Source organism: Giraffa tippelskirchi, chromosome 10, assembly GCF_054371585.1.
Source record: "Giraffa tippelskirchi isolate mGirTip1 chromosome 10, T2T-mGirTip1v1.2.pri, whole genome shotgun sequence".
Classification (NCBI taxonomy): domain Eukaryota; kingdom Metazoa; phylum Chordata; class Mammalia; order Artiodactyla; family Giraffidae; genus Giraffa; species Giraffa tippelskirchi.
In genome coordinates, this window is record NC_137284.1 from 49,778,545 (window position 1) to 49,804,177 (window position 25,633).

Genomic DNA, 25,633 nt, shown 5'->3' on the forward strand with positions numbered 1-25,633 from the left:
TAATTTAGTACAAAACAAGATAAAATTTGATAATAATAAATCATGAAATATTTTATTTTACTAAGGATGAAGAAAGATGAAATGATGATACTAGATTCATTAAGCTAAATAGACATATAAAAACTCTAAAACAATCTTGGAATAACAGAACAAAAATTTTAAAAGTCACCGGTAAAGGAAAGAATATCAAGATAAGAAAATGAAAGATGATAAAATTTACATGTTACAAGAAAAGATGAAACAGATACATCCAAATATATCATCAATGACAATCAGCATATATTTGCCTTACCAATATCAAACTTAGATTAATCTATTCCACTCCCATGATTGGAGAAGGAAATGGCAACCCACTTCAGTATCTTGCCAGGAGAACCCCATGGATAGAGGAGACTTGCAGGCTATGGTCCATGGGGTCACAAAGAGTCAGACACAACTGAGAATGCACACACATACGCACACACTCTCCCATGATAATTCTGCTTCACAATGTAATTCTCTCTTCCACATCTAATAATTTTAGAATAGCTACTTATAGAAAAAAAATTACCAACATGATTACTGAAAAGATTTTCCCCCCGTTTTACCAAAAAAATAATTGACATTCATAACGATATAAGTTTAAGGCATAAAGAATAATGGTTTCATTTACATATTTTGTGATATAATCACCACAATAGATTCATTTAGCATTCATCTTCTCATATTGATACAATAAAAAGAAAAGAAAGAAAAAAGGAAAAAAAAGTAATTCTTTTTGTGATGAGATCTCTTGGGATTCACTCTCTCAACTGCTTTCCTATGTGTCAGGCAGCAATGCTAGCTAAAGTCATCATATTGTATATTACAAACCTACCACTTATCTTTTAACTGGAAATTTGTGCTTTGGGACCACCTTCCTCTATAATTACTCCTCCTTCTACCCTTCAGTTATGGAACCCACAAGTCTCATCTCTTTTTCTATGTATTTGTATTTCATTTAGATTTTTCATATACATAGGATCATACAGAATCTGTCTTCCTCTGTTTGACTTTTTTTCACATAGCATAATGCCCTCCAGATGTATTCATGTTGCAAATGATAGGCTTTCCTTGTTTTATTAAGGCTGAATAATATTTATCCATTGACCCATCTGTGGACACTAAAATTGTTTCCATGTCTTGGCTATTGTAAATAGTTCTTCAGTGAACATGGAACAGCAGATATCTTTCTCAGTTAGTGTTTTTATTTCTTTGAATATATTCCTAGAAATGGAATGTTGGATCGTAAGATAGTTCCATTTTCAATTATTGAGTTCCCTGCGTACTATTTTGGATTGTGGCACTACCCATTTAAAATTCTGCTATTAGAGCTCAAGGGTTCCTATTTCTCCATGTTCTTGACAGTGTTTTTTGTTGCTGTTGTTGTTCTTTCTTCTTGTCTTTTTGAAAATGGACATCCTAACAATGTGAAGTGATAACTCATTGTGGTTTTAATTTGCATTTCCCTGATTCCGAGTGATGTTGATGATTCTTTCACTGTTGGCTTTTCATATGTCTATCATTAAAAAATGACTATTTGAGCTCTTTTTTCAATTTTTAATTGATTGTTTTTTTGCCATTGAGTTGTATGAGCTTTTCTTTATATTTCAGATGTTAACTCCTTTTCAGATATAGACTTTGTACATATATTTTCCATACATTTTAAGAGTGTTTTTGTTTTTTTTTTACCTCTTTAAAACATGCCATGGAAATCTTGACAAGGATTGTATTAAATCTATAGAGGGCTGTTGATAGCATTAATACTTTAACAATATTAATTCTTCCAATCCATGGATATAAGATATCTTTCTATATGTGTCTTTGTTTTATTTTATCAGCATATTGTAGTTTTCAATTTTCAGCATGGAGATCTTTCACTTCCTTAGTTAAATTTGTTCCTTTTTATTTTTATTGTACTTGATGCTATTGTAGATGAGATAGATTTATTTATTTCATTTTCACAGAAGTTGTATAAAATGTACAAAAATGCTACTGATTTAGTATGTAATTTTGTATCTTACAACTTTACTAATTTTATTGATTAGATTTAAGAGTGTTTTGTCTGAGTTTTCAGAACTGTCAATGTACAAAATTATTCTCCTGCAGATGAACTGACATATGAAATACAAACAGATTATAGACATAGAGAACAGACTTGTGGTTGGCAAGGGGGAGGAGGTGGGGGAAGAATGGATTGAGAGTCTAGGATTAGCAAATGCAAACAGTTATACATGAAATGGATATACAACAGGTCTATTGTATTGCACAGGTAACTATATTCAATATCCTGTGATAAACCATAATGGGAAAGAATGTGAAAAAGAATATATATATATATATATATATATATATACACACATATGCATGTATATATATCTGAATCACTTTGCTATACAGAAGAAATGAACACAACAGTGTGATTTAACTATACTTCAATAAAACATATTTTAAAAACAAAATAAAAACAAAATGTAAAAGCAAAAAAAAATGCAGATGCAAATAGAGACCATTTTACTTCTTCCTTTCCAATTTTGATATCTTTTATTTACTTTTCTTGATTTATTGTTCTAGCTAAAACTTTTAATATTATGTTGAATGGGCATGGTGAGTGGACACCTTTGTCTTGCTCCTGATCTTGAAGGAAACGCTTTCGAACTTTTACTACTGAGTATGATGCTAGCTGTGGACTTGTCATATAAACTTCTTTATTATGGTGAAATATGTTACTTCAGTGTTTAATTGTAGGGTTTTTATTATGCATGGATATTAAATTTTGTCAAATGCTTCTCTCATCTATAGAAAGGAGCTTAAAATATTTGTTTAAATTCTTTTATTTTAACATTGCACTTTAAAAGTATTTGAAATAGTTTTACTCTATAATTTTTTCCACCAAAATGATATATTTTTAGATCATTTGTTCCATCTTTAAAATGTTTGATTCTAAAATGAATTTTTTCCTGTTTGTGTAATCTATATACATGCCAAAGAATGTTTAAACTATTGCACAATTGCACTCATCTCACACAATTTATTAAAAATAGTGCTGAATTAATATAAAAGAAACACATGTATTTTTTGTAATTTTCATGCAAAATTTGATAGTTTTAAATTTTATCTTCTTTAAAACATATTAGCTGTACTGCACTATTTGTTTATTTAATGATTATCTTATAGTTTGTAACTGTAAACCTTAACTTACCCAAGGCTACCTTCAAGTACTATTATGTCACCCACACATGTGACATTTCTGGTGCTCATATTCTGTGTGTAGACCCAGGTTTCTGTCTAATATATTTTCTTTCTTTCTGAAAGTCTTCTTTTGATATTTCTTGTAGTGCAGTTGTGCTGATGATGAAGTCTGTCAGCTTCTATGTAGCTGAACTAGTCTTATTTTTCCTTCTTAAAAAGGTTGTGTGGAATTTGTGTGTGTGTGTGTGTGTGTGTGTTTCATTTTCCTTTGTAAAAAATTTATTCTAGTATCTTTCTAGTTTGCCCTGTTTCTGATTTAAAAAAAAGAAAAAAAAAAAAAACCTCTTTCTCAGTACGTAACATGGAAACCTCCACCCCAAATCTGCTTTTAAAATGTTCTCTTTATGAGTATAATGTTCTTAGATGTGTACTTTTTTTGTTGTTTTTTGCTTTGGGCTCATTAAGTTTCTCAGTTCTATGAGTTCAGAGTTTTTTAAACTTTTTTTTTTTTTTTTAAGAAATTGTTCTTCAATGTTCAAATTTTTCATCTCCAACCTTTTGTTTTTGGCAATTGCTATTACACATATGTTAGGCTGGGCTTTAGTCCCACAGCTCACTGATGCAATGTCATCATATTCACACAGCATTTTCATAGTCTTTTTTTTTTAATTTTATCCATCTTACTTTTTATTGCTAAAAATTCCAATGTAAGGTTTGTTTGTCTCTTCAATATCTATGCTCAATCTTGCTCAGTCTTTATCTCTTTGAATATATGAAATGTTATAATAATGGTTTTAAAGAAATTTTCTATTAACTCTGTCATTTGTGTTATTCTGGTTCTGCCTCTACTGGTCAATTTTTTCATCATTCTGGGTCATATTTCATGTGTACTAAATCACTTCAATCATGTCTGACTCTTTGTAACCCTGTGGACTGTAGCCCACCAGGCTCCTCTGTCAATGGGATTCTCCAGGCAAGAATGCTTAAGTTCCTTGCCATGCCCTCTTCCAGGGGATCTTCCCTACACAGGAACAGAACCATGTCTCTTGTGGCTTCTGCACTGCAAGCTGATTCTTTATTCCTGAGTCCCTGGTAAAGCCCGAATTGTACCCTGCCTGGAGCCTTATAGACAAAACAAGACACTTCTAGTCTACGGTTAATTTTACACCAATGTTGAGACAACACATTTCTGATTATCTATGTCTGTTTGACTTACAAAGTTTTCCACAGTGATGATGGAAGAGCAGAAATTTCTGGGTGAGCTCCAAGATTTGTTCCCTCTGTACCCATTGGGTAGCCAGCTCATGTGTTGATCTGTACCAAGTTTAAGATTCACATGAGACCCTCTCTGTAGCGCTGTGGGTTTGTCACTCTGCAGCTCTCTCCAATCTGTTACTCTACCCTGAGAACTCCAGCAGCCTCAGCTCTCTGGGCTCCCGTCTCCACCTTCCAATTCAGAGAGACTGTTAGTCACTACTGAGTGTCCCCTGACTGCCCTTTGTCCTAAAACCTTTCCCCAGAAGTTAGCTGGGAAGATTATACATTTTGTTATATCACTGTTCTGAGTTGCTTGATGTCCAATGTTTGGAGGAAAAAAAAAAAACACGTTAATGATATATTTTCTCCATGTTTTTAGTTTAAGTGGGAGGCATTTTTATTGACCATTGAATCTAGTTTAGGTGTTTTTTTCTTTCTGAACTTTTAAGATATTTTTCATTTTTTTCTTGTTTCCAACATTTCTTTTGAGAAGTTATCTGTCAATATCATTGCAGTTTCACTTAAGACCATATATTCTTTTCAAGATATTTCTCTTTGTTTAGATTTTTCAACCTTCGGTATATACCCCTAATGAGGACTTTTTTGTCTTTATTCTATCCTGGACTGACCTGTATTCTTGAATCTTGGGCTGATATATTTCATCAGTTTTAGAAACTCCTTAAGAATTGCCTACTTTTTTCCAATAATTTTCCTGTTTATCTGATTAATAAAAATATAGCTGGCTAAAGAAGTTATTGTAATTTTGTGCTTTTCAATATCATAGACTGTGTAGACTACCTATGATTATATTTCCTTTCTTTTTCTTTTTTCTCTGATATTTTCTTTTTCTCCTGTTTGAGAAAAGGACGTTGTTTTAGTTAGTCTCACTATAATTATTTCTGTTTCACCATTCTTATTTTAAGGAAAAACAGATTGTGTTGGCTTTCTTTTTCATACACATTTAATCTCATGTTTTACTCATATACTTATTACTTAAGATTTCTCTTTTCTTTTTCTTCTTATTGAGTTTGACATGTAGGTATCAAGTTTTTAGTAAACTTTATTTTCACAACAGTTTCATATTTACAGAATATTTGAAAAGAAAGTGAAGAAGGTTTTCCTATATCTTGCCTCCAGTCTTCCCTATTATTAACAACTTGTATTAATGTGGTACATTTGTTAAATTAAAAATTAGTGTTAAAGCTTTAGTAATTAAGGTTCATAGTTTATTCATATTTTCTTAGTTTTCCCCCCACACCACTGGCATTTTTCTGTTTCAGGATAGCACATTTCCTTTGGTCATTATGTCTCCTCAGGCCACTCCAGGCTCTGAGAGTTTATCAGACTTTCACTGCTTTTGATAACCTTGACAATTTGAAAAATATTGGTCAGGCTTTTTGTAGAATACTTCTCAGTTAGGATTAATCTGATGTTTGACTCACGATTTTGCAGAGGTTATTTATTGATTTATTTATTTATTTTAAGTGAAAGACCACAGATGTGAAATGCCATATTCATCACATCATATCAAGTTTATCAGTATGGATTTTTTCAAATAATATTTACTTTGATCGCCAGCTAAGTAAATATTTGTCTTGTTTTTCCCCATAAACACCCCCTCCCTTTCCATAAGCACAGTCAGTATTTAAGGAGTGGGGAGTTTTGCTTTACCTCATTGAGAGTGAAATATCTGCATAAATTATTTGAAATTATTCTGCATGGGAGATGTTTTCTGTTTTCCTCATTTTCTTTGTTTACTGAACTATTTATTTACAGCAGGATAAACTCATGTGTATTTTTCATACTTAATAATCCATTGCTACTTTATTTATGTCATTACATAGATTGTCTCAACTTTGACCACTGAGATATTTTAGTGAACTCTGTGTTCTCTTGACATACATTTTGTATGTGTGCACGTGTTTGTTTGTTTTATTTTATGTCACTAGAAGATGCTTCAAGCTCAGCTCTAGAATTCACTTTTTCTCCATGGAGACTTAGATTCCAAGATCTAGCTGCTAGGTGCATACATTGTTGCTGAGATTCTATTGCTTCTAAATACACTCAACTAACAAAGCAAGGGAATATATGTGTATACAAAAACTCATGCATGTGCATTGAGATATATATATTTCTGTACATAGTCATCTGTGTCTATATTCAGTCAAATATGAATTCAAACTCATGCTTCCAAATGTAATCCATTACCATATAGATTTTTCTAGCCTCCTTCTCTTTCTAAGCTTTAAATTCTCATCCCAACAACCTTGCTCTACCATTCACTGTCTATTTTATTTTTTGGCTAAATCTGAAGACACATACATATATTAGATTATCAAAATTGAATATTTAGGAATGATTTATTAATGAAAGTACAGTGCTTACATATATAGTTTATTTTGCCTTTCTCCTACAAGTTACATTTATTTTCAAAGTTGTCAATTGTTTTCCAATTTCCTTCAATTACAGTATACTTTTCATAGTGGTCCTAGTTGAACACTGAAATTTATATTTTTTATTATAAAAATGAGGACATTATTTTTTTCTTTACATTGTATCTTTCTCAATGTCTCAGTTATTTTTAATAATCATTTTGAATTATCCAATGTTATGGATGAATATCCATATATATATATGTGATATAAATATATAATGATTTTATCCATAATTTTAATTATTTGATTTTATTTTGGATTAAAATTGTGCCATAAAACACATAAGTTAGCATTCTTATATGGAAGAAACATTTTTAAAAGTGAAGTTACTAGATCAAGTTTACTTGTCGTGTTATAATACACAGTATCAAATTATTTTCTGAAAGGGATTATATTAATTTACACTAATGCATAGTGAATGAGATTTTCAATATCCATATGTTCTTACTGAGAACTGCATAAACTCTTAAGACTTTTCCCCAAGTTTATAAGCATATTGCTAGGATTAAATTTGTGCCTATTTAATTATGACTATATTGATATTTGAATATTACTGAATTTCTAATTTTTATATATTTATCCAATTATCTTTTAAAATAATTGTTTGACAAGAGCAATTTTTATAGATCTGAAATGATACAACTGTCATATTCAAAATCTCCACATAATTTAAAGTTATTTCTGGATTATCTGTTATATTCCTTTGATCTTTCAATCTCTGCTGTGTTAGCAACAAGGTGTCAATTTACATGTCTTATCAATATTATCTAATGACTTAATAGGCCCAATCTGCAACATGAGATATTTTAATGATGTGAGTTCTGCTAATGTTACTGTATTTAATTTATACAGTAAAATAGACTATTACACATGAATTTAGATCTCAGTCAAAACAGTATCACTGAAAACTAACAGCAAACTACATTAAGATAGAAACTAGTAATTTTAGATGATTTTCTAAGGTTTTTTTTTTAATTTTCATACTTTTCTATTTGATCATATATTATGATAAAGTTAGAATAAGCGAAGCCTTATTAAAATAAATAAAAATCTATTTATTGAAATTGAGTACACAAATTTCTTTAGCCATTTTATTTTCTTTAACTTTTAATTTTTCATACTACTTTTGGATGGAATATCACTTCTTGAGAGTTGTGCATTTTAAATTTTCTCATGATCTATGATTCATACAAACTATCATATTTAATTTTATATGTTAGCTATTTTAAGCTTAAGTCAGAAGTCTTGAAACATACTACAAAAGTAACTTAAACTTTTATAAAACTTTCACTCACTTGCTAAGTTTGGGCCAAAAATTCTTTTGCCATGTTGTTTATGTTTAATTGATAAAATGTGTGTAGCACTTGATGCTAATTCAAAGTTGACTTCTAGAAGGAAGGTTTGAGTCAGTAATGATTCAATTAATGGGTTAACCAGTTAATCAGACAAAATTAATTTATAGTCTCTGATGCACAAAGAAATTCAGAGGCATAGGAGCCAGTTTCTTCTATAATCATGTACTTTCATTGCACTGCAAAACTCACTATCAATATGTAGTCACATCTGATTAACATCCCAGATTTACAGAGTGCACTGCTGTCTTAATTTCCTAATTCTCAGTAAATGAGATTGCTACTTAGATTTGGAAAGTGTGTGAAATCAACCTGCTTTAGCCAAAGTATCTCATTCAAAACAAAATCTTCAATTTAACAAATAGGTATTTTATAACATTCAGACATGCTATTGGATGTCCCAGGACATTCAAATGAATATAAATAATAGCTTACCCTCCAATTTCACTCTCACTCTCCCCAGCATAATCCCAGTCCTTGTTCTTAGTTTTTTATGTGTATATACATGTAGATGGGCTTTTGTAATCTAACCCCACAGGTGCTGCAATTCATCTTCTCCAGTGAACTTGTCCTTGTCCCTACCTTGGCCACACATTCAAATGGTTACACCTTTACAATTTGGAAGTTTATCATTATTTATTCAAGTCCCCCAGAATAACGCTTGAGAAATTCCACACTTCTGACTCCTGTCTTTTCAAATCATTTTCTCATGTACTACATCTCCAAGGAAGGTTTAGCCCTAAAAACTTTTAATGCTTCAATTCTGCATTTGTAATCCCTGCCCCTTTTATTCTTAGCTTCCATATTTTTCAATTTAATAAACTTTATATCACTTCCTCTGCCTACACAGATTGACAACGACTAGTTTTATATCTTGATAAGACAATACAAACTCTGGCTAAATTAATATCTTTGACAGCCCCATCCTTTACATCATGGTAGCTATTGTGATTCATATAACCATTATATTTACTACTGTGGGCAAGAATCCCTGAGAAGAAATGGAGCAGCCCTCATAGTCAACAGAAGTTTCCAAAATTCAGTACTTGGGTGCAGTATCAAAAATTACAGGATGGTACTGGTGTGTTTCCAAGGAAAACCATTGAACGTCACAGTAATTCAAGTCTATCCTTAACCACTAATGCCAAAGGAGCTGAAGTTAACCAGTTCTATGAAAACCTACAAGACCTTCTAGAACTAATGGCAAAAGATGTTCTTTGTATCATAGGGGATAGGAATACAAAAGTAAAAAATCAAGAATTACTTGGAATAGCAGGGAAGTTTGGCCTTAGAGTACAAAATAAGCAGGGCAAAGGCTAACAGAAATTTGTCAAGAGAACATGCTGGTCAGAGCAAATATCATTTCCAAAGAACCCAAGAGACTACTCTCCACTTGGACATCAGCAGATAGTCAATATTGAAATCAGATTGATCACATACCTTGCAGCTAAAGATTGAGAAACTACATAAAATCAGCAAAAATAAGACCTGAAACTGACTGTTGCTCAGATCATGAGATCCTTATAGTGAGACTCAGACTTAAGTTGAAGAAAGTAGGGAAAAACACTAGGCCATTTAGATATGACCTAAACCAAATCCCTTATGATTATACAGTGGAAGTAAGTGACAAATAGATTCAAGTGATTAAATCTGGTAGACAGAGTTCCTGAAGAACTATGGACAAAAGTTCATAGCATTGTATATGAGACAGAGACCAAAATCACCCCCTCAAAAATAAAAGAAATGCAAGAAGGCAAAGTGGTTGTAGGAGGAGACTACCAATAGCTGAAGGAAGAAGAGATGTGAAAGGCAAGAGAGAAAAGGAAAATTGTAACCTACTGAATACAGGGTTCCAGAGAACAGTAAGGAGAGATAAGAAGGCCTTCTAAAATGACCAATAAGGGAATGCTGCTGCTAAGTCGCTTCAGTTGTGTCCGACTCTGTGCGACCCCATAGACGGCAGCTCATCAGGCTCCGCCGTCCCTGGGATTCTCCAGGCAAGAATACTGGAGTGGGTTGCCGTTTCCTTCTCCAGTGCATGAAAGGGCAAAGTGAAAGTGAAGTTGCTCAGTCGTGTCCGACTCTTAGCGACCCCATGGACTGTAGCCTACCCGGCTCCTCCATCCATGGGATTTTCCAGGCAAGAGTACTGGAGTGGGGTGCCATTGCCTTCTCTGAATAAGGGAATAGAGGAAGTCAATAAAATGGGAAAGACTAGACGTCTCTTCAAGAAAATTGGAGCTATCAAGTAAACATTTCATGTAAGGATCTGCAATGAAGAACAGAAATTGTAAGGACCTACAGAAGCAGGCTCAGACGGTAAAGTGTCTGCTTACAATGAGGGAGACCCGGGTTCAATCCCTGAGTCAGGAAGATCTCCTGGAGAAAGAAATGACAGCCCACTCCAGTATTCTTGTCTGGAAAATCCCATGGACAGAGGAGTCTGGCAGGCTACAGTCCATGGTGTTGCAAAGAGTCGGACATGACTGAGCGACTTCACTTCACTTCACTTCACAGAAGCAGAAGTGATTAAGAAGATTACACAGAATAACTATACAAAAAAGTCTCAGTGACCCAGATAAGCATGATGATATGTTCACTTACCTTGAATGTGACGTCAAGTGGATTTTAGGAAGCATTACTATGAACAAAGCTAGTGGTGGTGATGGAATTCCAGCTGAGCTGTTTCAAGTACTAAAAGATGATGATGTTAAAGTGCTATACTCAATATGCCAGAAAATTTGGAAAACCAAACAGTGGCCACCTTTTCCACAGGACTGGAAAAGGTCAGTTTCTTTCCAATCCCAAAGAAGGGCAATGCCAAAGAATGTTCCAACTACCATACAATTGCACTCATTTCACATGCTAGCAATGCTAGTTCCCAAATCTTCAAGTTAGGTTTCAGCAGTATATGAGCCAAGAACTTCCAGATGTACAAGTTGGGTTTCAAAGAGGCAGAGAAACCAAAGATCAAATTGCAAACATTTGTTGGATCATGGAGAAAGCAAGGTATTTTCAGAAAAATATCTACTTTTGCTTCATTGGCTGCACTAGAGCCTTTGACTGTGCAGATCACAACAAACTGTGGAAAATTCTTAGAGATGGGAGTACCAGGACACTTTGCTGTCTCCTGAGAAACCTGTATGTTGGTCAAGATGCAACAGTTAGAACCAGACATGGAACAACTGACTGGTTTAAAATTGAGAAGGGGGTATGACAAGACTGTATATTTTCACCGTACTTACTTAACTTATATGCAGAGTACATCCTGCAAAATGCCAGGCTGGTTGAATCACAAGCTGGAACCAATTTGCCGGGAGAAATATCAATAAACTCAGATATGTAGATGATACCACTTTAATGGCAGAGAATGAAGAGGAAGTAAAGAATCTCTTGATGAGGGTGAAAGAGGAGAGTGAATAACTGGCTTGAAAGTCAACATTCAAAACTAAGATTATGACATGAGATCCCATGAGATTTCATGGCAAAAGAAGGGGAAAATAAGTGGAACCAGTGACCTATTTCATTTTCTTGGGCTCCAGAATCACTGTTGGTTGTGACTCCAGCCATGAAATTAAAAGACACTTTCTCCTTGGAAATAAAGCTATGACAAACCTAGACAGTGAATTAAAAAATGGAGAAATCAGGGTGGTCCTAAGATGGCAGAGGAATAGGATGGGGAGACCACTTTCTCCCCCACAAATTCATTGAAAGATCATTTGAACCCTGAGCAAATTCCACAAAACAACTTCTGAATGTTGACAGAGGACACCAGACACCCAGAAAGGCAGCCCATTGTCTTCAAAAGAAGGTAGGACAAAATATAAAAGATAAAAAGAGTTAGGGACAGAGACCCGTCCCTGGGAGAGAGTCGTGAAGAAAGATAAGTTTCCAAACACTGGGAAATCCTCTCACTGGCGGGTCTGTAGGGAGTTTTGGAATCTCAGAGGGCAACATAACCAGGAGGAAAAACAAAACAAAACAAAACACAGATTATGTGCCTAACCACAACTCCCAGCGGCAAGTAGCCCAGATACTCCATCTGCCACTAGCAAATGATAGCTGAGCAGGGAGGCGTGGGCTGCATTGCTTAGGGTAAGACGGGGTCTGAATGCCCTGAGGACAGTATGAGGGAGCTAATGTGAGATAGCAACACCAACTGTGGGATAGTCAGAGAGAGATGAAAAAAAAAAAGAGAGAGAGAGAAAGAGAGAGAGAACTTCCCCTCCAAAAGCTCTAACCCACTGCACTGCTGGGCCCGCTCACAGAACAAAGGACTGAGCAAATACCATAGGAGAGCTAGCCTGCTGTGGACTGGCCCACCCCCCACTGGAGGCAGAGAGGCAGGCGGGCAACAGCCAGAGTCAGAAGGCGAGGAGCAATCTCAGCCCTAAAGATGGCATCTTCTACCAAACTGTGAGCAGGCTCCCAGTTGCTAACCAATCTTCCTGGGATCCTGGATGGTTGACATTTACCAGGAGAGCCACAGCCAGAGATCAGCTCCCCACAGGAGACACACAGGACACCTGAGACAGTGCTCCTGCTGAACACCCAGGAAACTGAGTGGCTGGGACGTGGGAGGTGATAAGACGCACCACCCACCTGGGGAGAGTGTGCTCACCAAGCACCTGGTTGCCTGAGCTGCTCAGACCTGAGAAGTGCACAAAACTCAGGCCCAACCGAGTCTGTGCCTTTGAGGAGTACCCAAGAACTTGAACCTGAGTGGCTTAGACCTGGAAAGCGCACACAACCCAAGGCCCACTTTAGACAGTTCCCCTGCAAAGCAACCTGGAGTCTTAGCAGTGTAGACTGGGAAAGCACACATGTCGTGAGTGAGTGCAAACCCAATGTGGCCCAGACACTGCAAGCACTCCCCACACATGCTAGTAATATTTGTTTGCAATGTTCCTCCCTTCCCACAGCACAACTGAACAAGTGAGCCTAAATAAGTGACCACCTTTGACCCCTTGTGTCAGGGTGGAAATTAGACACGGAAGAGACTTGCAAACAGAGGAAGCCAAAATAAACAAAGAAGAAGGAATTGCTTTGTAAGTGACAGGTGCAACATATTAAAACCCTGTAGTTAGCACCAACAACATTGGAAGGGGCCTATAGACCTTGAGAAGAAGTATAAGCTGGAACAAGGAACTATCTGAAACTGAACTGACCCCACAATGCCTTCAACAGCTCCAGAGACATTCCTAGATATATTTTACCATTATCATTTTTCTTAATTTTTTTTATTTTTAAGTTCTTTATTACTTCTTTAATTTTCATTTTTACAACATACTATTACCTTGCCAAAAAAGACCTTATTTTGTAAGCAAATTTCATATATATATATTCTTTATAATTTTTATGAATTTTTGTTTGTTTAATATTGTATTTTTGAGAATCTAACCTCTACTCTAGATATTTAATCTTTGTTTTTGGTATTTGTTATCAATTATGTACCTTTACGAATCCAATCTTCAGTACCCATTTTTGCTTAAGAGTGTGATTAATGACTTGAATGAACTTTTGATTCTCCTTTTTCTCCCAGAGGTCACCTGGATCTCTTCCGTGCACCTTCTCTTCTCGACCCAAATCTGTGAATCTCTTTGCGTATTCTGGGCTGTGGAGAACACTTAGGGAACTGCTTACTGGCTATATCCATCTCTATTCTTTTGATTCCCCTCTTCTCTTCCTAGTCACGTCTATCTCATTCCTCCAACTTCTCTTCTCTATGTAACTCTGTGAACCTCTCTGAGTGTTTCAGACTGTGGAGAGCACATAGGGAATTGATTACTGGCTATATTGATCTCTCAAAGATAGGCTCGATAAAGGACAGAAATGGTATGGACCTAACAGAAGCAGAAGATATTAAGAAGAGGTGGCAAGAATACACAGAAGAACTGTACAAAAAAGATCTTCACGACCCAGATAATCACGATGGTGTGATCACTCACCTAGAGCCAGACATCCTGGAATGTGAAGTCAAGTGGGCCTTAGAAAGCATCACTACGAACAAAGCTAGTGGAGGTGATGGAATTCCAGTTGAGCTATTTCAAATCCTCAAAGGTGATGCTGTGAAAGTGCTGCACTCGATATGCCAGCAAATCTGGAAAACTCAGCAGTGGCCACAGGACTGGAAAAGGTCAGTTTTCATTCCAATCCCAAAGAAAGGCAATGCCAAAGAATGCTCAAACTACCGCACAGTTGCACTCATCTCACATGCTAGTAAAGTAATGCTCAAAATTCTCCAAGAGAGGCTTCAGCAATACGTGAACCATGAACTTCCAGATGTTCAAGCTGGTTTTAGAAAAGGCATAGGAAAAAGAGATCAAATTGCCAATATCCGCTGGATCACCGAAAAAGCAAGAGAGTTCCAGAAAAGCATCTATTTCTGCTTTATTGACTATTCCAAAGCCTTTGACTGTGTGGATCACAATAAACTGTGGAAAATTCTGAAAGAGATGGGAATACCAGACCATCTGACCTGTCTCTTGAGAAACCTGTATGCAAGTCAGGAAGCAACAGTTTGAACTGGACATGGAACAACAGACTGGTTCCAAATAGGAAAAGGAGTACGTCAAGTCTGTATATTGTCACCCTGCTTATTTTACTTATACGCAGAGTACATCATGAAAAATGCTGGGCTGGAAGAAACACAAGCTGGAATCAAGATTGCTGGGAGAAATATCAATAACCTCAGATATGCGAATGACACCACCCTTATGGCAGAAAGTGAAGAAGAACTAAAGAGCCTCTTGATGAAGGTGAAAGAGGAGAGTGAAAAAATTGGCTTAAAGCTCAACGTTCAGAAAACTAAGATCATGGCATCTGGTCCCATCACTTCATGGGAAATAGATAGGGAAACAGTGGAAACAGTGTCAGACTTTATTTTTTTGGGCTCCAAAATCACTGCTTTAGTGATGGCAGCCATGAAATTAAAAGACGCTTACCCCTTGGAAGGAAGGTTATGGCCAACCTAGATAGCATATTTAAAAGCAGAGACATTACTTTGCCAACTAAAGTCCGTCTAGTCAAAGCTATGGTTTTTCCAGTGGTCATGTATGGATGTGAGAGTTGGACGGAGAAGAAAGCTGAGTGCCACAGAATTGATGCTTTTGAACTGTGATGTTCGAGAAGACTCTTGAGAGTCCCTTGTACTGCAAGGAGATTCAATCAATCCATCCTAAAAGAGATCAATCCTGGGTGTTCATTGGAAAGACTGATGTTGAAGCTGAAACTCCAATACTTTGGCCTCCTCATGTGAAGAGTTGAGTCATTGGAAAAGACCCTAATGCTGGGTAGGATTGGGGGCAGGAGGAGAAGGGGACGACAGAGGATGAGATGGTTGGATGGCATCACCAACTTGATGGACATGGGTTTGGTGATGGACAGAGAGGAGTTGGTGATGGACAGAGAGGCCTGGCGTGCTGCAATTCATGGGGTCGCAAAGAGTTGGGCACAACTGAGCGACTGAACTGAACTGAACTTATCCTCTAGTTCACTTCTGTATCCCTCCTCCCTCTTCTCTTTTCCATGTAGCTCTGCAAACCTCTCTTGGTGTCCCTCACTGTGGAGAATATTTTCCCCGTTAACCTAGACGATTTACCATAGGTGCTGTATGGATGGAGATGTCTTGAGGCTACTGTAAGAATAAGACTGAAAACCAGAGTCAGGAAGCTTAAATCCAAAACTTGAGAACACAAGAAAACTCCTGCCTCCAGGGAACATTAATCGACAAGAGCTCATCCAAAAGCCCCCATACCTACACTGAAATCAAGCTCTGCCATAGAGCCAACAAATTTCAGAGCAAGACATGCCAAGCTAATTCTCCAACAATGCAGGAACATAACACCTAAGCATTAAAATGAAGTGAAGTGAACTGAACTGAACTGAAGTGGCTCAGTCATATCCGACACTGTTCAACCCCACGGGCTGTAGCCTACAAGGCTCCTCTGTCCATAGAATTTTCCAGGCAAGAGTACTGGAGTGGGTTGCCATTTCCTTTGCCAGGGATCTTCCCAACACTTGTATTGAACCTGGGTCTCTGACATTACAGGCAAACACTTTACCATCTAAAGTGAACAAGAGAAGCCCCCAAAGTATTAAAATACATGGCACCAAAAGTCACACCGAATCCACAAAAACTTCAAAACTTACTATTGGACACTTCATTGCACTCCAGAGAGGAGATCCAGCTCCACCCACCAGAACACAGACACAAGCTTCCCTAACCAGGAAACCTTGACAGGCCATTTGGCCAATCCCACCCACAGGGAGGAAGCTCCACAATAAAGAGGAACACAAACTTCCAGCATACAGAAAGGCCACCCTGAACACAGCAATCTAAACAAGATGGAAAGGCAGAGAAATATTCAGCAAGTAAAGGAACATGATAAATGCCCACCAAGCCAAACAAAGAGGAGGAGATAGGTAGTCTACTTGAAAAGGAATTCATAATAATGATAGTAAAAATCATCCAAAATCTTGAAAAACAAAACAAAACAAAATGAAAACGAACTTACAGATAAATAGTCTGAAGACAAGGATTGAGAAGATGCAAGAAATGTTTAACAAGGACCTAAAAGAAATAAAAAGGAGTCAATAAATAATGAATAATACAATAACTGAGATAAAAAGAATTCTCAGGAGGGAACAAAGAGTAGAACTGAAGCAGAAGATAGGATAAGTGAAAGAAAGTAAGAAAAAATACCATTTGCCATTGCAATGAAAAGAATAAAATACTTAGGAAAAAATCTACCTAAAGAAACAAAAGACCTATATATAGAAAACTACATTAAAAAAAGAACTTATGAAAGAAATCAAAGATGACACAAATAAATGGAGAAAAATTCCTTGTTCATGGATCAGAAGAATCAATATAGTGAAAATGAGTATACTACCCAAAGCAATCTATGGATTTAATGCAATCCTTATCAAGCTACCAACGGTATTTTTCAGAGAACTAGAACAAATAATTTCACAATTTTTATGGAAATACAAAAAACCTCGAATAGCCAAAGCAATCCTGAGAAAGAAGAATGGAACTGGAGGAATCAACCTGCCTGACTTCAGACTCTACTACAAAGCCACAGTCATCAAGACAGTATGGTACTGGCATAAAGACAGAAATATAGATCAATGGAACAAAATAGAAAGCCCAGAGATAAATCCATGCACCTATGGACACCTTATCTTTGACAAAGGAGGCAAGAATATACAATGGAGAAAAGACAATCTCTTTAACAAGTGGTGCTGGGAAAACTGGTCAACCACTTATAAAAGAATGAAACAAAACACTTTCTAACACCATACACAAAAATAAATTCAAGATGGATTAAAGATCTAAACATAAGGCCAGAAACTAGAAAACTCCTAGAGGAAAACAGGCAAAACACTCTTTGACATAAATAATAGGAGGATCCTCTATGACCCACCTCCAAGAGTAATGGAAATAAAAGCAAAAATAAACAAATGGAGCCTAATTAAACTGAAAAGCTTTTACACAATGAAGGAAACTATAAGCAACGTGAAAAGACAGCCTTCAGAGTGGGAGAAAACAATAGCAAATGAAACGATTCACAAAAAATTAATCTCAAAAATATACAAGCAGCTTCTGCAGCTCAATTCCAGAAAAATAAGCGACCCAATCAAAAAAAGACCAAATATCTAAACAGACATTTCTCCACAGAAGACATACAGATGGCTAACAAACACATGAAAGATGCTCAACATCACTGATTATCAGAGAAATGCAAATCAAACCATGATGAGGTACCATCTCACGCTAGTCAGAATGGCTGCTATCAAAAAGTCTGCAGACAATAAATTCTGGAGAGGGTGAGGAGAAAAGGGAACCCTCTTACACTGTTGGTGGGAATGCAAACTAGTACAGCTACTATGGAGAACACAGTGAAGATTCCTTAAAAAACTGAAAATAGAACTGCCATCAGTTCAGCTCAGTTCAGTTGCTCAGTCGTGTCTGACTCTTTGCAACCCCATGAATTGCAGCACACCAGGCCTCCTATCCATCACCAACTCCCGGAGTTTACCTATATACTCATGTCCACTGAGTCAGTGATGCCATCCATATGACCCAGCAATCCCACTGCTGGGCATATATACCAAGGAAACCAGAATTGAGAGAGACACATGTACCCCAATGTTCATCGCAGCACTGTTTAAAATAGCCAGGACATAGAAGCCACCTAGATGTTCACTGGCAGATGAATGGATAAGAAAGCTGTAGTACATAGGCTTAATGGAATATTCCTCAGCCATTAAAAAGAATGCATTTGAATCAGTTCTAATGAGGTAGATGAAACTGCAGCCTATTAAACAGATTTAACTAAGTCAGAAAGGAAAACACCAACACAGTATCAGTTCAGTTCAGTTCAGTCGCTCAGTAGTGTCCGACTCTTTGCAACACCATGAACCGCAGGGCAAAGGCTAATAGAGTTTTGTCAAGAGAACACACTGGCCATAGCAAACACCCTCTTCTAACAACACAAGAGAAGACTCTACACATGGACATCACCAGATGGTCAACTTCAAAATCAGATTGATTATATTCTTTGCAGTCAAAGATGGAGAAGCTCTATACAGTCAACAAAAACAAGACCGGGAGCAGACCGTGGCTCAGATCGTGAACTCCTTATGGCCAAATACAGACTTAAATTGAAGAAAGTAGGGAAAACCACTAGACCATTCAGGTATGATGTAAATCAAATCCCTTATGATTATAGAGTGGAAGTCACAAATAGATTTAAGGAACTAGACCTGAGAGACAGAGTGCCTGATGAACTATGGACAGAGGTTCATGACATTGTACAGGAGACAGGGATCAAGACCATCCCCATGGAAAAGAAATACAAAAAAGCAAAATGGATGTCTGAGGAAGCCTTACAGATAGCTGGGAAAAGAAGAGAAGTGAAAAGCAAAGGAGAAAAGGAAAGATATTCCCATCTGAATGCAGAGTTCCAAAGAATAGCAAGGAGAGATAAGAAAGCCTTCCTCAGTGATCAATGCAAAGAAATAGATGAAAACAACAGAATGGGAAAAACTAGAGATCTCTTCAAGAATATTAGAGATACCAAGGGAACATTTCATGCAAAGATGGGCTCGATAAGGGACAGAAATGGTATGGACCTAACAGAAGCAGAAGATATTAAGAAGAGGTGGCAAGAATACACAGAAGAACTGTACAAAAAAGATCTTCATGACCCAGATAATCATGATGGTGTGATCACTCACCTAGAGTGAGACATCCTGGAATATGAAGTCAAGTGGGCCTTAGAAAGCATCACTACAAACAAAGCTAGTGGAGGTGATGGAATTCCAGTTGAGCTATTTCAAATCCTCAAAGATGATGCTGTGAAAGTGCTGCACTCGATATGCCAGCAAATCTGGAAAACTCAGCAGTGGCCACAGGACTGGAAAAGGTCAGTTTTCATTCCAATCCCAAAGAAAGGCAACACCAAAGAATGCTCAAACTACCTCACAATTTCACTCATCTCACATGCTAGTAAAGTAATGCTCAAAATTCTCCAAGCCAGGCTTCAGCAATACATGAACCATGAACTTCCAGATATTCAAACTGGTTGTAGAAAAGACAGAGGAGGAGTTCCGATAAGATGGCGGAGGAATAGGACGGGGAGACCACTCTCTCCTCCACAAATGTATCGAAAGAACATCTAAACGCTGACAAAACTTCACAAAACTACTTCTGAAGGCTGGCTGAGGACTTCAGGCTTCCACAAAAACTGCGCATTATCTTCAAAAGAGGTAGGAGAAATTATAAAAGATAAAAAGAGAGACAAAAGAGTTAGGGACGGAGACCCGTCCCGGGGAGGGAGTCGTAAAAGAGGAGGAATTTCCAAGCACCCGGAAACCCTCTCACCGGCGGGTGTAGGGGAGGATTTTTTATCTCGGAGGGCAACGTAACTGGGAGGAAAAAATAAATAAAATCCACAGATTACGTGCCTAAAGCAACTCCCAGCAAAGAACCCCAGACGCTCGCATCATCCGCCACCAGCAAGTGGGGGCTGAACGGAGAGGAGCGGGCGGCATTGCCTAGGGTAAGGACCGGGCCCGAGTGCCCCGAGGGCAATCTGAGGGAGCTAACGTGAGATAGTAACCTAAACTGTGGGACAGCGAGAGAGAAAGAACTATCCCGCGAAAAGCCCAACTCTAAGGCACTGCCGGCCCGCTCACAGAACAAAGGACTGAGCGATACCAGAGGAGAGCTAGCCGGCTGCGGACCGCCCCATCCCCTGCCAGACACAGCGGGCAGGCGGGGCCCGCCAGAGCCGGAAAGGGGCAAACTCGGCTCCAGAGAGGGCACCCCCTACCAAACTGCAAACAGGCTCCCAGTTTCTAAGCAAAGACTGCCTGAGATCCCGGAGGGTCGACAGCCGCCGGGAGGGTCGCAGCCAGAGACCAGCTCCCCAGAACCGACACAAAGCACACCGGAGCCGGGCGCGCCCGTAAACCGAGGCGGGGACCAGGGAGGTGATAAGCCGCACCGCCCCAACAGGGAAGAGCGCCCTCGCCAAACTCCTGGCCGCCTGGGCAGCTCCGACCGGGAACGGCACAAGCCGCAGGCGAAACCGAGTCTGCGCCTTTGTGGAGTAACCGGGAGCCTGAACCTGAGCGGCTTAGACCTGGGAAGTGCACGCAGCTCAGGGCCCGCTCCCCGGCCGAGTAACCTGAAGCCTGAGCAGGGTAGACGGGGAAAGCACACACGCCGTGAGCGGGGGCGAACCCAGTGCGGCCGAGACACTGCGAGCTTACCACACGCACGCCAGAATTGCAGTGTTCCTTCCTCCCCACAGCACGATTGAACAAGCGAACCTAAAGAGATCACCTCCACCGCTTTGTTGCAGGGCAGAAATTAGATACTGAAGAGATCTCCAAACAGAAGCCAAATAAACAGAGGGAACCGCTTTGGAAGGGACAGGCCAACAGATTAAGATCCCTGTAGCTAATACCGACTGCATTGAAAAGGACCTATAGATCTTGAAAAGTATAAGCAGGAATAAGGATCTATCTAAAACTGAGCAGATCCCACACTGCTCACAACAGCTCCAGAGAAAGTCCGGGATATATATATTTTTTACTATTTTTTTTTTTTTAAATTAAAAAAAAAATTTTTTTTTTTCTCTTCTTTCCTTTTTCTTCAAGTCCTCTATTACACCTTTAACTTTCATTTTCATAACCCACTATTAACTTGCAAAAAAAAAAAAACCCCTATTTTTGAAGCAAACTACATACATATATCTTATACCTTTTGTGTTTTCTTTTTTTAATGTTTTTTTCCTGTTCTACATTTTTTTACTGTTTCTTTTTTTACTGTTTTACTGTTTTTTTTTCTTTTTACACTGTTTCCTTTTTTCTTTTTTTTTTTTTAAGATTGTAAGTTTTATAAGAGTCTAACCTCTACTCTAGATTTTTAATCTTTGTTTTACATATTTGATATCAACTTTGTACATTTAAGAACCCAATCTTTAGGACCCACTTTTACTCAGGAGTGTGATCACTGGCCTGATCACTCTCTCCCCCTATTGATGCTCTTTCTTCTCCCTCAGGGAACCTCTATCTCCCACCCTCCTCCTTCTCTTCTCAACCCAATTCTGTGAATCTCTGAGGGTGTTCTGGGTACCGGAGAACACTTCAGGAACAGGATACTGCCCAGATCTCTCTCTCCCCTCTTAATTCCTCCCTTTCTACTCATGCTCACCTCTGTTACCTTCCTCCCCCCTCTCTATGTATCTCTGTGAATCACTCTGAGGGTTCCAAACTGTGGAAAGCACAGAGGGAAGTGCTTACTGGCTAGATTGCTCTCTCCACATTTGAATTCCCCTCTTCCCCTCCTGGTCACCTCAACCCACCCCCCCCACCTCATCTCTCCATGTAACTCAGTGAACCTTTCTGGGTATCCCTCACTGTGGAGAATCTTTTCACCATTAACCTAAAAGTTTTATTATTGAGGCTGTATGGAAGGAGAAGTCTTCAGGCTACTGCAAGAATAAGACTGAAAGCCAGGGGAAACATTAATTAATAAGAGACCATCCAATAGCCTCCATAAATTCACTGAAACCAAGCTCCACCCAAGAGACAATAAGTTCCAGAGCAAGACATACCACGCAAATTCTCCAGCAACGCAGGAACATAGACCTGAGCATCAATATACAGGCTGCCCAGAGGCACACCAAATCCATAGACATCTCAAAAATTAATACTGGTCACTCCATTACACTCTAGAGAGCAGAAATCCAGCTCCACCCACCAGAACACCGACACAAGCTCCTCCAACCAGGAAGCCTTGACAAGCCACCTGTCCAACCCCAACCGCAGTGAGGAACCTCCACAACAAAGAGGAACTTCATACTACCAGAATACAGAAGGGCCACGCCTAACACAGCAATCTAAACAAGATGAAAAGACAGAGAAATACTCAGCAAGTAAAGGACAATGAGAAATGCCCACAAAGCCAAACAAAAGAGGAGGAGATAGGGAATCTATCTGAAAAAGAATTTAGAATAAGGATAATAAAAATGATCCAAAATCTTGAAAGCAAAATGGAGTTACAGATAAATAGCCTGGAGACAAAGATTGAGAAGATGCAAGAAATGTTTATCAAGGACTTAGAAGAAATAAAAAGGAATCAATATAGAATGAATAATGAAATAAAGGAGATAAAAGACACTCTGGAGGGAACCAACAGTAGAATAACGGAGGCAGAAGATAGGATAAGTGAGGTAGAAGATAGAATGATGGAAATAAACGAAGCAGAGAGGAAAAAAGAAAAAAGAATCAAAAGAAATGAGGAAAACCTCAGGGACCTCTGGGACAATATGAAACGCCCCAACATTCGAATCATAGGAGTCCCAGAAGAAGAAGATAAAAGGAAAGGCCATGAAAAAATACTCGAGGAGATAATAGTTGAGAATTTCCCTAAATTGAGGAAAGAAATAGTCACAGAAGTCCAAGAAACCCAGAGAGTTCCAAACAGGATAAACCCAAGGCGAAACACCCCAAGACACATATTAATCAAATTAACAAAGATCAAACACAAAGAACAAATATTAAAAGCAGCAAGGGAAAAACAACAAATAACACACAAGGGGATCCCCATAAGGATAACAGCTGATCTTTCAATAGAAACGCTTCAGGCTAGAAGGGAATGGCAGGACATACTTAAAGTAATGAAAGAGAATAATCTACAACCCAGATTACTGTACCCAGCAAGGATTTCATTCAGATATGAAGGAGAATTCAAAAGCTTTACAGACAAGCAAGAGCTGAGGGAATTCAGCACCACCAAACCAGCTCTCCAGCAAATGCTAAAGGATCTTCTCTAAACAGGAAACACAGAAAGGATGTTTCAACACGAACTCAAAACAACAAAGTAAATGGCAACGGGATCATACTTATCAATAATTACCTTAAATGTAAATGGGTTGAATGCCCCAACCAAAAGACAAAGGGTTGCTGAATGGATACAAAAACAAGACCCCTATATATGCTGTCTACAAGAGACCCACCTCAAAACTAGAGACACACACAGGCTGAAAGTGAAAGGATGGAAAAACATATTCCATGCAAACGGAGACCAAAAGAAAGCAGGAGTCGCAATACTCATTTCAGATAAAATAGACTTTAAAATAAAGGATGTGAAAAGGGACAAAGAAGGGCACTACATAAAGATCAAAGGATCAATTCAAGAAGAAGACGTAACAATCATAAATATATATGCACCCAACATAGGAGCACCACAATATATAAGGCAAATACTAACAAGTATGAAAGGGGAAATTAACAATAACACAATAATAGTGGGAGACTTTAATACTCCACTCACGCATATGGATAGATCAACTAAACAGAAAATTAACAAGGAAACACAAACTTTAAATGATACAATAGACAAATTAGATTTAATTGATATTTACAGGAGTTTCCACCCCAAAACAATCAATTTTACCTTTTTCGCAAGTGCACATGGAACTTTCTCCAGGATAGATCACATCCTGGGCCATAAATCTAGCCTTGGTAAATTCAAAAAAATTGAAATCATCCCAGCCATCTTCTCTGACCACAATGCAGTAAGATTAGACCTCAATTACAGGAAAAAAACTATTAAAAGTTCCAACATATGGAGGCTAAACAACACGCTTCTGAATAACCAACAAATCACAGAAGAAATCAAAAAAGAAATAAAATTATGCATGGAAACGAATGAAAATGAAAACACAACAACCCAAAACCTATGGGACACTGTAAAAGCAATACTAAGGGGAAGGTTCATAGCAATACAGGCGTACCTCAAGAAACAAGAAAAAAATCAAATAAATCAACTAACTCTACACCTAAAGCAACTAGAGAAGGAAGAAATGAAAAACCCCAGGGTCAGTAGAAGGAAAGAAATCTTAAAAATTAGGGCAGAAATAAATGCAAAAGAAACAAAAGAGACCATAGCAAAAATCAACAAAACTAAAAGCTGGTTTTTCGAGAAGATAAACAAAATTGATAAGCCATTAGCCAGACTCATCAAGAAACAAAGGGAGAAGAATCAAATCAACAAAATTAGAAATGAAAATGGAGAGATCACAACAGACTCCACAGAAATACAAAGAATCATAAGAGACTACTACCAACAGCTATATGCCAATAAAATGGACAACTTGGAAGAAATGGACAAATTCTTAGAAAAGTATAACTTTCCAAAACTGAACCATGAAGAAATAGAAGATCTTAACAGACCCATCACAAGCACGGAAATAGAAACTGTAATCAGAAATCTTCCAGCAAACAAAAGCCCAGGACCAGACGGCTTCACAGCGGAATTCTACCAAAAATTTAGAGAAGAGCTAACACCTATCCTACTCAAACTCTTCCAGAAAATTGCAGAAGATGGTAAACTTCCAAACTCATTCTATGAGGCCACCATCACCCTAATTCCAAAACCAGACAAAGATGTCACAAAAAAGGAAAACTACAGGCCAATATCACTGATGAACATAGATGCAAAAATCCTTAATAAAATTCTAGCAAACAGAATCCAACATCATATTAAAAAGATCATACATCATGACCAAGTGGGCTTTATCCCAGGAATGCAAGGTTTTTTTAACATCCGCAAATCAATCAATGTAATACACCACATTAACAAATTGAAAGAAAAAAACCATATGGTTATCTCAATAGATGCAGAAAAAGCCTTTGACAAAATTCAGCATCCATTTATGATTAAAACCCTCCAGAAAGCAGGAATAGAAGGAACATATCTCAACATAATAAAAGCTATATATGACAAACCCACAGCAAACATTATCCTCAATGGTGAAAAATTGAAAGCATTTCCCCTAAAGTCAGGAACAAGGCAAG